Source organism: Leptosomus discolor, chromosome 19 (genome assembly GCF_034619465.1).
Source record: "Leptosomus discolor isolate bLepDis1 chromosome 19, bLepDis1.hap2, whole genome shotgun sequence".
In the NCBI taxonomy this organism is placed as follows: domain Eukaryota; kingdom Metazoa; phylum Chordata; class Aves; order Leptosomiformes; family Leptosomidae; genus Leptosomus; species Leptosomus discolor.
Genome location: NC_141409.1, coordinates 9,140,613 through 9,154,134, shown reverse-complemented (window position 1 = coordinate 9,154,134; position 13,522 = coordinate 9,140,613).

Sequence of the window (13,522 nt, the reverse complement as noted above, 5' to 3'; positions counted from 1 at the left end):
AGGAAGGTCCCTGGTCCTGTCCCAGCTGAATGCTCGCTGGCCTGGGGCTGTAACGGGCTAAGTGTCTCCTCGGGTATTTCTTGAGGACTGTACGTTTCATCTGTCATCTCCTGATAGCCCGTTTGATTGATTCTGCTGTCGTTCCCACGAGCGCACCCTTGTTCCCTTTACAAGTCACAGAGGCTTCGGTAATAAGCTTGCTTTTGGGAGCTGGTGAGGGGAGGTCTGGAGAAGCTTTGTCACTCAGTTTTCAAATAAATGGACATTAAGGCATAGTGCTGCAGGCTAATTTTTGAGGTTCCTTCTGCCTGGGTAAAAAGCTGTTGCACAGAGAGAAAAGACATGCCTCTCGGAGGCTTTGGTGGTGGCCAAGTTTGGTTTGGTTTTCAGCAGGGAATGTTGAGTGAAGTTAATCACTTTTAGTAAAAAGAAGGGGATGGGGGGGACACAAAAATATGGCAGGAAGGGAAGGGACCGGGTTTTTTTTGCAGTCAATTGAAATAAGGTGTTCAGAGATTTTAAAACACTTGAATTTGATTTGAACCTACGGTGTTTGTGATACAGCCTGTTTTGTAGCTGTGGAAACTGAAAAGAAACCCGAGTGTCACCCTGTACTGGCGTGGTACTAAATTAACTGCGTTTGCTGGTTACCTGAAAGACTGAGCTCCCAAAGACGGCAGCTCCTTCCTGCGAGGACAGCACGGGATGTGGGAATTTCAGCTTTCCAGGTATAGAAGTCTGTGCAAGAAAGGCTTGTAGAAAGGAGGGAGGAACTTGAAAGAAAATACACATTTATGACTTTCTTTGGAGACACAACGTTGTCTATGAAGATTGAGTGTGTATTTGAGGATGTTGGTGAGATCTGATTCTTTTTTTTTTCCCCTCAACTTTTTTTTATTACTATTCCCAGTCACCAGACAGCAATACTGCTGTAGCGGGGGGATAATGGCCATTTCAAATCCAGCTGCAGTTGAATTACCTAATGAAAACTTTTTGTGCTGTTATCTGACCCAAGTAGCCTTCTTGGTACAAGGGTCACCCAAGACAGAACAGGGTGTGCATCTTAGATGAGAGCGAGCCTTGTAAGTAAGCGGCCCTGCTGTCCGTCCCGTTACTGTACTAATTAGAAGGCCTGGGTTTCTGATCGTGTAAGCATTTTTTTTTACTAATAAAAAGGTCATAATATGGAATCCAGCCCGCTTTAGGCACTGCTGTCTGTTCCATTCTGTTTATACTTAAATAATGTTGTAGAAAGCAAACGCTGTAGTTCTCAAAAGTGTGTGTGGAATCGTGTCTTGGCACTGGGAGATAATTAGTTGGAGAAAACAGCATCGGCCAGTCTGTGTGTTAATTGAGCCTGAAATTTTAAATCTGTAATTGGTGCGTCTGATGGCGAGTCATAAAACTCACTGTAGGTACCTCAGGATGAAAATAATTATCTTACAGAAGTGCCACGCAGACCTGTTTGTCACCTTCCTTCCCCCAGAAAACCGCAGGAGGAGGGAAGCTGCTCCCCTCGTAGAGAGAAACAGTGATTCTGTCCCTGTGAGCCTTTAAGTGTGACAGGTTGGAATGTTTTCATTTTAGGGAGTGGAATTCAACTGTGTAAACTCCTCTAAAGCTTATGAATTTCAGCAGTTTGGGTGCAATATATGCTTGTCTCTGCTTATTGTCCTGGAAGTTTGAATCCTGGGTGGGCAGCGCCTGATTGTCGCTGAGATGTGGGTTCCCAGGCCAAGCAGCAGCTCGCTCCGAGCTCTGAATGTGAGGAGCAGAACCTGGGAGATTGTAACTGAAAAGCCTTTCTCACAATACAGCGTTTTGGTGTTCTTCCTCTGCTCTGTAGCCTGGGTACTGGACGTTATTATTTTTCTTTTCCACCCTTACTTAAAAGGGATGGGTGACAAAAAGCAGTTTAATTGCAGGACGAGCAACGTTGCTTTTTTTTTATCATTGTTGCAGCTTTTAGAACAGCTCAGATCTTGAAGGCAAACAGCAAGGACCGTCATCCCTAAAGAGTGACTGGCTCTTGCCTCTTCTAGAGCATCTTCTAGAGCTGCATTTCTCCTGATGCTTGTTCCTGCCAGGGAAGTGCCACTGCACAATCAGGAGCAGCCGAATTTAACAGAGAGAGAGAGAAAAGGAAACGGATCTGCGTGCAGAAACAACAGCGGCTGGGGTTGTGTGTGTTACCGAGCTGCATCGCTCCAGCACTGTTGTTTACAGCACAGTGACAGACTGATCTCACCCAGTGTTGCAGGAGAAGCGCGTCGCCTCGCCCCGGCTGGCAGCGCCTTGCTGTCCCCCAACCAGAACAGGCGGTCGGGCTTCCATTGCATCCCTGATGGGAGCAAATCCCGTGTTACTTTCCCACGTGCAAACCCCACCTTTTTGTGCTGCTTGTGATGCTTGCAAGTGCTAAAGGTTACAAAATCCATCTTTTTGCTAAGAAAGCAACTTAATGAATGTGAAAGTTTCTCTCGTGAAGGGAACCCGCAGCAGATATGCAGTGCGTACTACAGCCGGCTCCCCTCTTCCCTCCCGGCGCCCCTCCCCAAACCACTTTAATTTCTCTGCCAATATTGGACAAATGTAACAGGCTGACTTTTTAATTTTCTACTCCCAGGTCTCCCTTGTCCCCTCATGCATTTTTCATCACAGCTCATGGCTCCTGCCCTGTGAACAATATTGATCGACTGATTAAGCCATCAAGCCATGGCAAACAACTTTAATTTTCTAACCAAAGCCTTTTAGTTCTCGTCCCTTTCTTGTATATTTGTTACCTTCTTATGAAGTTTTTAATGTCTGCTTGGAAACAAATACATTTTTTGAATTGGTCCCTAGGTTAATTGGGAGCTACGCACCACCGAGAGCAATCCACGTCAAAACATTAACCCATAAAATGTAAAAAGAGGGAACGGGTGCCCTGTTTCAAAGCCAGAGCCTTTCCTGCCCAAGCTTTTGGAGAAGGGCTTAAAGAAGACAGAAGACTTAGGGCGCTTGCCCTTTCTCTTTGGTCACTCCCAATAGCCTTAAATTTTGCTGAGAAGAGAGCAAGCCCGCGGCGGCAGCACAGCACCCCTGGCCGTACCCACAGCGCTTGGGCTCTGGGTGCCAGGCTGGGCTCGTCACCCTTCACACATGCCGCTGCCTGCATGCTCTGAAAACCGTAGGAGTTCTGCAAGTGTACGTGAGACCCGGGTTGTCTTGTAGAACGTTGTAAAGCGATGATGATGAAGGGAAGGGAGGTTCACTCGACCTGAATCCCAGGGCTGGCGGGTGGGCAAAAGCATCTTTCTTGCAAACCCCCTCCCTGCGGTTTCGGTGAGGCTTGTCGGAATCGCTCTGTCGGTTTGCAAATTGCTTTTCAAGGTACCAATGCAGCTTAAATCTCTGGAGATTCCTCTCTCGCTGGAAGCCCTGGAGCTCTGCACGGTGCAGTGACGGTGCAGGCCTGTCGTAGGTGCTGGTTCTTTCGGCAGCACTGAGCCGTGAGAGCACGAGTGGTGAACTGCAGCGTGTGTCGAGGACCCTCCTGAGCGTTGGCTCGACGGCCTGTTCTGTTGTCTCCAGGTCTGTGAGTTACAAAGACGAGCAAAGCTTTCCGAAGGAGCCGGGCTGCTGTCGATGGAGGGTTTGCCCAAAGGCAGAGCCAGGACCAGGCACTCCCTGTAACCGCCCCGTGACTGTTCTTTCTACTAGAACTTAGCTGCGAATCGATCGCTCCTTCCTCTGTGCCAACACACGCAGAGCTGAGCCCCCGGAGGTGGGAGAAGGAGCTCCACGTGCTCGCAGCGAGGCGGTGAAGCGGGAGGCTCGTTGTCCGACTCAGTAGCCGTTGCCCACTGCTGCGTGGAAACCTCGGGTGTCCCTGTTGCCGCCCGCCCCTCCGCCGGTGTGACCTCAGTGTGGGTTCACGCAGTGGGTTTAGTTCAAGTGCAATAGGGTGACAGACCAAGCCCACAGCTGCCTCTCCGTGCAGGTTTCATCCTTGAGTTTAGCACCTTAATCCGTGTCCCGGGCTCCCTCCCCCACTCCATGTGGGAACTGGCTGCTCCATCAGCTCTGAACCCCTCAGCCCGTGCCGAAGGCTCCAGCTCCCCCAGTTTATCACGAACACACCATTGCTGGGCAGGGCTTTAGTCCTCCTAAACTCACCCGGTGTCCTTCAGAAGAGGAGCTTTGCTGTGAGCTAACGGGGGAAGTGGTGGCTTCGGCCGGGTTTCTCTGCACCGGGGTCAGGCGCAGCCGGGGTACGGATGGAGTCGTGTTTTGTGAGCAACAGCCCCGGGGCACAGCTGGCCCGGAGTCCTGGGGTTTCTGTCACCTCTCTTGCTTTGAAGGACTCGATTTCAATATCAGATAATTAATTCCTACAAAGACATGTATGTCTCGTGGACTTGTTAAAATTTTTGAGGTTTTTTTTTACTTTCCTTTTAAAATCAAGTGATCAAAACAAGAGACATCTCCAGTTGTGCTCCTTGTTAACACGAGGAGAGCGGTGAACCCTCTGGAAGGTCAGGGATGGATGCCTTTGCAACAACCAGGGGGGTTTTATCTGGCATTTTACCCTCTGTAAAGCTCGACAGTGGCACTAATACCTGATTACCAGGTTTGTGTTGTAAAAATGAAAGGGGATTAAAAAACATAAAGTATGGCATAGGAATGGCCTTTTATTGTGTGTCGTGTGAGAACCCGGGGACAGCTGAGCATTTCTCATTTTACTTGCTTTTTTATGTTAATAAAGAGGCTAATTTAAAATGAGAGTCCTTGTAGTCGGTGATAGAGGGGTTTGTGCTGATCAAAAAGTTGCTCTGAAAACCAGAGGGCTGGGATCAAGGACGGGAATGTTTTGCTATTCAGGTGCTGAGAGTAGTCACTTTGGGTTTAAGGGTGCCTGTGTGCACCACGCTCGGGTCTGTCGTCGTTCGACATCTCCAACAAGTTCCTGCAGATCAGCTGGGGCATGTTTCCAGAAAATATGTGAAAAATATTAATGGTGAGAGAATTTAAAATTCATGAGAACGAATATTTGCATCGAGAACGTGATTATGAAAGTTACAGTCGTGAAACAGCAACGAGGCTGGGATTCAGGTACCCAAGTACAATTAACCTGTGGCACCAACATTTCAGCGACTGAGTTTTCACAAGCAGCTGCTCATCCAGCAGCCGCAGGTAAAGAGTTATTAGCAGAAAATTTCACCGTGGCCTTGGTATAAAAATAAAATTGATGGTGGGGAGAAGCAGCCTGTGCTTGTGCAGCGCTGCCATGCCCTTGTCTCTCACCATCTGCACTTCCTGCATGCATTTTGGTTTTATTAAGGTATTTTTAGCCCTTTTTCTTTCCTTATAACCTCGCTACTGTTGACAATCCCTCTTTGAAATGCTGCAAAGAAAGCAGGAGCCTTTTTTTTTTTTTTTTTTTAGAGGCACTGGTGCCCCACCAGCCAGGGCTCAGGGATGACAATGGGGCTGTGGCTTCCCCTTGGTTCAGAAGAATCTATAGAGCAGCTACAGGGAGAGGTGACCTGTGGACACCGCTCGTTTTCTGCTAGATGCAGAAGTCAGCCAGCCGTCGGTTCCTAGAGCTGAAGAGGCTGGAACCCGCCGGGGAACGTGGAGGAAAGCGAAATGTCAGATGAGAATGGCAACTCGGGGAACCTCTGCCGAGGGGCTGGTAGGTGGCTGCATCCCGCTGGAGGGAAGAAAGCTGGTCCTGGGGCGGATGAAAGAGCCTGTCCAGCCCCTGGGGTCAGGGTGAGGTCCCAAAATGCAGGATCTGAGCAGGAGTCGCTGAAACAGAACCTTAACAGGGCGCTTAATTACGTTTTATTTCCTTTCTTTGAGTTTTCTCTTGTACAAATCCTGCTCTCGGTGTAAATTCCTCCTGAGCCAAGAGGTGACTCTGCTCTGATGAAACACTCGCACACATCCAAACCCTTGTTCCTAAATTTCCTAAAACCCGCTTGTCTTGACTCAGGTGTGCTGCCAGCTAAGGGGAGGTAGCGAAGCCGTACCAGTCCTTCAGTAAGGGCCTGTTCTGCTCAGGCGCTGTGTGAATTCACCTCTGAGTTTTGGGTGACAATTCCCCCTCTCTAAGCGCGGAGGGAAGTGACTGATGCTGATGTATACAATGTGCTCATGGTCTTACCCTCCCGCTCAATTCAGTTCCCACCACGGCCCATGGTTTTGGGGCAGCAGCCGTGGAAGGTTACAGTCAAATTAGATTCTTTGTATTAAATATTTTTCTCCTGCTGAAAAACACGAGGAAATTAAACTGAGAGTATTTAACAAAACATGCCAAAAAGTAAAGCTGCTAAGCTCTTGGGATTTCCTTTTTGTTTTCACTGTGCACCTCGCTATGCTCACGTAATTTACTGACATCCGTGAAATTAAAACCCCAAATTGCTGATGTCGGAGAGCGGCGAAGCTGTGCTCCGAAACATTTAAAATTACTGCGATGTGACATTTTTCCGTCCTTCAAGGAGCAGCGGGTGACCGGTAAGGAGGAAAAGTCCTGCTCAAACTCCGCTGACAACTGTGTTAATTGTATTGGGAAATTAGAGGTGAGCTCTCAGGTATCATTGCGGCTGATACCGGTAGAGTTTGCACGTGTAAGGGGGATACTGCCCTCTGCAAGACAGGAATTCCCATGCTTACTCAAGAGCCTTTAAAACTGTATGTTTTCTTCACAAATTTAGCTCTGCTCCTTGGGGATAGTCCCACATTTGGCATCTCAGTTTCCAAACCAATTTGTTGGCTGCTGTTCATAATTCTTTTGGTTGTTTTACTGTTAACGGACTGTTGCAAAATTCAGCAGAAAGCTGAAATTAGTATTTACATATAAATTTAGATGAGAAATTAGTATTTATTTTTCATCTAAGAACATTTTCAAAGGGTTTTCTTGGGGATGAGGGAAGGGGAGTGGTTCACTGCTACTTAAAAAGCGGTCAAACACGGGCCTGCTCCTAGCAGGCTCCAAACTAGGAAAGAGCTGAGTTATCTCTTTTTTAATACAAGCCACCTTATAGCGCAAGTTAGAGAAATCGATATGCCCTCACCCAGGTTATCAGAGGAGACGAAAATATTTATCATTAAATAGTGGTGATATAAACAAAAAGTAACACCTTCAGCCCTGGAGATTAAAACTGGATTTACTTTATTTTTCCCAAGTGCGCACTACGCCGTAAGAGCTCCGCGCCAGCACTGTGTGAAAACGGCTTGGTAGAGACGCAGCGGGGAAAAAGTAAAGCTTTTAAAGGGCATTCAGACGGCAAAGTAATTACATTTCAAAAACCAAACCCAGAAACAAAAACCCGCCACCTCCGAGTCACTGATTTGTAAGCTGCTTTTTAAATTGGTGCTGCCAACCAAAACTTTCTCGTGGAAGACTGCTAGCACAGAGTGACATGCTCTTGGTCTGGTTTAATGCTGTTCTAATTCTGTTGGTTTACCAGCCTTAGATAAAGCTGTTCCTTCTTAGGCTCCTATTCCAAAGAAGTAAGTTACACATTCAGATACCTGGCATTTTGTCCTCTTCCTCGATTATTTCAAGGAAACTGAAAAAAATTAGGGTTTATTTGCTGTTCTTTCTTACTGCACTCAAAGACCATCAGTGCTAAAGAGTCTCCTGGCTCGTAGCACTCTTCCACGTGAGTTCGGAAGTGGGTTTTGGCACACGGGCTCCGTTCTGTCCTCCCCGTTTGCGCTTAGATTTCAGCAGCTTTCCTCCTGCGCTCAGCGCCCGTAGGACGAGAACAATTTCCTGATTTTCGTTACAGCAGGCAATGCTGGGCTGTTTTGGCCATGGAAAACCGCATTTCTTTAAAATGTAAATTTTGAAAATAGTTATATTTTTATCTTTCATCCCTGAGGTATCACAGGCTTGAAAAACCCTTTTTAATCTCAAATTGATTGATGTCAATGGGAGTTTTCCACAGGCTTCAACAGATCTTGGCCCGGTCCCAGGGTGCAGCAATGCACCGATCTCTGGGAGGGAATGCAGCGGCTGTTAAACCTCGAGAGGTGATGCTCTAGGGCAAGCGGAGATGCTTTCTCTGTCTAAGTGTGGGCTCAGCAGAAGGTGGGGGTGCCTGGGACCTCTGGGACAGGGCAGGGCACAGGGACACCCGAGGGGTGGTGTGCTCCGATGGGTATCCATGGGGTCTGGGGTTAGGGCTGCTGGATGGGAAGGGAAGAACTGTTTGATTCTCATCTCACAGTCGCATTGCGTGGGGAGAGGGAATGAAGCCTGATGTTGCTGGGGGAGAAAAAGAGAGAAGGGGGTCTGGATCTCAAGAAGAGGGATGAGGGCGTCACTCCATGGGGAAACCCGACGGCCCTGGCCTTGCCCCATGAGCAGCACTGGGGAAGGGGAGGCATCAGGTCCCCAGCACAGGCTAGAGGTGTACTGGACTGTCCTCTTTTCCCCATTTCTGTCTGTAGGAAGGTGTTTCTGCCACAGGATTTAATTGTACCCCATTAAATGTCTCCATGTTGTGTTCACACAGGTAGTTAAAGAAACACTGCTGTTGTGCATGGGGCACATACTTGTATTTGCACAGGGACCGGCTTAAAGAAATATCCTAATATGTGGTGTGATACAGACATAAATCACATCACTTTTTCATAATGTGCTTGATCAATCTGTGCTACAGATCCCCCCATTCATAATGATCTGTTCGTCTGCGGTGCAAGATTAATAGTAGCCAGTTGGAGAACATTAAGATGACATTATCTCAAAAGAGAGCAAACACCGTTTGAATTAAGGACTGTAATGGGATTGACGTTCCCAGCTTCTGTGGGAACCGGTGACTGACTGCTTGTGCCCGTGGAACAGCCCCTGATGCATCGATTGGCATTAAACCTGGCCCTCAGCAGAGCGTGGGCACTTGTGTTTTGCTCAGAGAGACGGTGGGTCAACCTTAGGGCCAGGATGGCCCTGGAGGGGCCAAATGGCAGCACCGCTCCGTGAAATGCTGAAGATCATCACGTGCGTCACCCAAGGGTTTCTGAACACCGAATTTCAGACACGTGGGACTACCAGGTCCCTTCCCACACGCAGCCCTGCGTGAAGAGCTGACAGATTTTCTTTGAAAGATCTAAAAGTCAAGGGGTGAGACCCCAAGAGATGCTTTAAAGCCACCATCCTCCTTTCACACTCTTTCAAGAAGCTCAGCGCGAGAAGCAGCCGAACTCACCGCAACCTTCTCTCCTCTCCTTATCTCCTGCTTCATTCCCCAGCTCTGCTTTGAGCACCTTTGCACAAAGGAAACTCCACGACACGCCGATGTCCTCTACTTGTCCTGCTCTGAACTACTCGGTTGCAGGTTTTTCTCCCAAGCTCGGTGCTAAAAATACTTTAAAGGTAAACCCTGGGGTGGCTCTTCCCACCGATTCATTCTCCTTCTGCCTCCTCCTTCCCAGGCAATTTTCCCCACAGCCGAGCTGGCTCTTTTTTCCCAGTGGAAACGTGGTATTGATCTCGCCACTTTACAGAGGGAGGGGAAACACGGCCCCTTTCATCTTCTCCTTGCACGGACTGATCCCCTTCCCCAGATTGCGTTTGATGATGGGAGGGTTTTAATCCAGAAGGATTGGAAATCTTTACCTGATCAAAGAATCCCCCTGCACGGCGAGGGCTTCAGACAGGGGCTGCAGCTGCAGCAAGCAGGTGGGAAAATAGGGAAGCCAAAGGGATGCCCGGCTCGGGAACAAGTCTCAGGTGTTTCTGGGGATGTAATTGCAAAACGAGCTCAACTGAGCATCGTGTGGCATAAACCCTCGCGTGGGATGGCTGCAGCCATCTCTTCAAATGAAATCCGAACTCTCGTGTGTTTTAATTCCTCCCCTCCCTTCTGCTTCTTCATTAACTCAGTTATTTTTGAGTGTGAACGCCCAAGCTGTAAATCTGAGGCCATTTAGCAGGTGAGGTGAACTGTGAAAAGCAGATTTGCACAATTTGCAGATTGCTTGTTGAGGTGAGAGCTAATGCTGCTGACTCACAAGCTGATCTGATGCTGTTGGCAATCCCTCCCCAGTCTCCAGCTATTTCCATCCAGCCCTTCACCCCGCTCAGGTTTTGGCAGCATCCAAAGTTTATTCCAAGAACAGAAGTTTTTTGAATCCAGCAAAGCCACCTGTTTTTCCCCAAACAGTGGAAATATACCATTGCCTCTTCCAGACCCTGGCCCCAAAGCTGCACTTAAGTGGTCTCAGCTTGGACTAGCAATTAGTATTCAGGCTGGAGAGGCGGCAGCCGGCGGGAGCGGGAGGAACTCCTCGGCTTGATCTTTATTCATAATCCGAAGGGCGTGTTTGCTCTCTGGGTTTGGGTTGCTGCAGTGCTGGAGCAGCCAGCTCCAGCCGAGCCGCAGAGGACCTCTCGGGCGCTCCGAGGCTCTGCTGGGTTTAGCATTTCAGGATCATTTCTGAGCTCAGGCTCTCACCCAACCTGGGGAGGGCAGAAAATCCCCAGCTCAGGGCTGGTGCTGGCAGTGCTCACCCGGGGCAAACCTCACCGGCTGGCTGAGCGGCAGCAGGCACCTCCCTTTATGTCCTTCTGCTCAGTTTTCTCTCCCCACCACAGCCACCCCTTGTCAGTCCTTATCTCCCCTGCATGCTGACATAAAACACCTCCAGGTATGAGCTTTGTGGTGGTTTCCACTGATCGCTTGGAATCTGTTTCAGTGGCAGCAGCAGGACAGGGGAGAAGGGTTTCCCTGCCCTGAGCATCGCTTCTGCCAACCCTTCAGTTCCGGGGCTTCCCAGACAGGGGAAAAACACTTGTTTGTCAGCCTGGGCTTTGTGCAGAAACAGGGATTATTTTTTTAATCCTGCTTCACACTGCAGTTGCCATCCTTCTCCCAGAGGATAACAAGCTCTGGAAGTTTAGCAGCGTCTCCCAGGGTGAAGCCTTTGCCCACAGTGTCCCTGGGCTGGGATTTGTTGGGAGAAGAGGGTGAGGGATGCGATGCTCTCGGGGAGCAGGTTTTGGCCGTGCCTCCCTGGCTGGAAGTGCCACCGTGTCCTGAGCAGCCACAAAACAGCTGCCGGAGACAAACGTCTCGTGAGCTCCGTCATCTCCCTGCCTGGGGAAAGGCAGTGATAGATTAACCTGAACAAAGATTAATCAATAATTTATGCTGGTGTTTTCACTCACCTGGGGCTTAGACAGACTTTGATATGATTTGATGGGGTCAGACCCACCTTGCTTTAATTAAACGTGATGCTGAAAATTAAAAGGAAAACCTATTGGCTACTGGAACTGAAATCAATCTGTGATCAGTAACGAGAGACTGATTAAAGAGGTGATGCCGAGGAACGAAAGGACAGATTCAGCAGACGCTTTCTGAAGGCCAGATTAGCGGGACATATTGAATGTAAATACACCTATTGGCGTTTTGTCATGGCGTGGCCTTTAGCGAGCGAGCTGTTTGCATGCGGTGATAAATGGCTTGGCACCAGGGAAGGAGCTGTGGGAATTCAGAGCTGCACTGGATGCTCTCCCGGAGCGTCTCGGGGCTGTTGGCTGGGGACAGCGTGGGGTGCGGGGGGGGAGCTGGGGCAGGATCTGGTAGAAGAGCTGAGCCTCGTGCACCCAGCGCCCCTTGGGCGTGGGGAACGGGCGGGTTAAGGCAGCGGGAACTGCAGGTTGTCTGGGGGTTTGGCAGGGAGCTGCTTACCGGCGGGGTTGTGCGGAGGCAAACTCGCGCGGGACCCCAGGCGCGGGAGGGGACAGGGTCTGGGGGGCAGCCGGCTCCCGCGCCTGCTCTCGCCTTGCTCTCCCACTGCCCAGCTGTGGTTGGGCTTTGCAGAAGCGGAGCTGCAGCGGCATCGCAAAACACGCGCCGGACGGCGAGCAGGAGGGCGGTTAACGACGGACCCAGCGCTTTGCTTTGACTCATTAAGCAGCGTTGCATCCGCCCGGGAAACGGGGATGCTCTAGGAGGAGAGGTGCTGCAGGGAGGGGGTTGAGGCAGGTGCTCTGACAGCACAAGGCTCGGGGTGGGGAAGATAGAAAGCCCAAAACCAGCACTTTCAGGATGGAAGGTCTTCAGCCTGGGAATGGGGCAGCGTTTCAGGGGGCCCCCAAGTGAATTAGGGCTGGTTTGGGGAGCTCATGGGAAAGGGAGCAGTTCTGGGAGCAGACAGCATGCTGGGCTCTTTGCTGCTGTCAGTAAAGTTGTAAAACGTCCTGAAATTTAGAAATAATGGCGGGGGGGATGCTTTCCTCTTACCTGTCTCCAAAGTACTCGGACAAGTCACGGAGTTAGCACGTTGGGGCGTTGCTGCGGCGCGCTGGGCTGCAGGTTCACAAGCGGCTCCGCCATCCTGCCCCCACTGCCCTGGCACCAGCATCGCCTTGTGCCCCCCCTCCTGCGGGAGCTGGTCTCACTGGTGTGAGGAGGGAAGAGCCTGGAAGCGCTCCACGTCACGATTCAAAGCCTGGAGCATCCCTGCATGCAGGGACGTTGCCGATCTCTTTTTGCAGGGCTGGATTTAACCTCTGAAAAGCAAAGAGGAAAATAAGCTGAAATGTTTCCTCTCTCTCCACACCATCCTGGCCCTGTTCTGTACCAGACAGGGGGGGACAAGCAGTGTTTTTCCCATCCCCAGGCCCCTATCCTCTGCTCTCCTCCGCATCTGCAACTCCACGAAAGGTGCCTGCAGAGCTCTGAAGAGACAGGGAATGGTGGGGACAGGGTTGGTTCCTTCCTCAGGTCCTGCAACTGCTCTTTTTGAACTTCCCTGTCACTTTGCAGGGGGTGAGAGCTGGCAGGGAGGCAGGTGCTGGTTGCAGCGAGAGGTACAGGGGTTTAAAAGTTTCAGGGGGCTGCAGGCAGGAGATGGAGGCACCGTGGGCAAGGCAGAGCCGGGAATAAAGCGCTTTCAAGTAGCGCCGTGCTGGTGGGAACAGGCTGGATTTGGGGGTGAGGGAGAGAAGCCTCCCTGGGAACAAGGTGACTTATGTGCCTTAAAATAAGCTTTTGCCACCATTTATTAAGACGCAGGGTCTCGGAAGGAGCTCAGAAATGGGGGGGGGGGGGGGGGGGTGTCCTACTGGCACAGGCACCGCAGCCGCACGAGGACCGGGACGGGGATGGGGCGGGAAGCAGGCGAGGTGTGGCACGCGAGCCGACGGACCCGCTGGCCGCTCGGGGGTTTGGAAGCCGCTTCCTCCCCTGCCTGCCTCGTTGGGGCTTTGATTCCTCACTGACAGCACGCTGAAGGATTGATCTGAGCTGGGATAAATAATTCATGAGCTTTTGGGTTTTTTTTTTTTGAGCAGCTGTGAATTTTGAGACGTGAGCTCTGCACAGCAGACGCTGTTGGGACTAAAAGAACAGTTTGAGGAGAAAGCTGTATATTTTTGTTGTTGTTGTTGTCTGTTGCCATTTATAATTTCTAATCTCCTTTTTCTTTTTCTTCTCCTTTATATTTTTTTTTTCCCCCCCGACACAGACCTGTTTTATTCCTCTGGCTCTCGGCAGAGGCAGCATCCCACCACGAGTGGATGGCT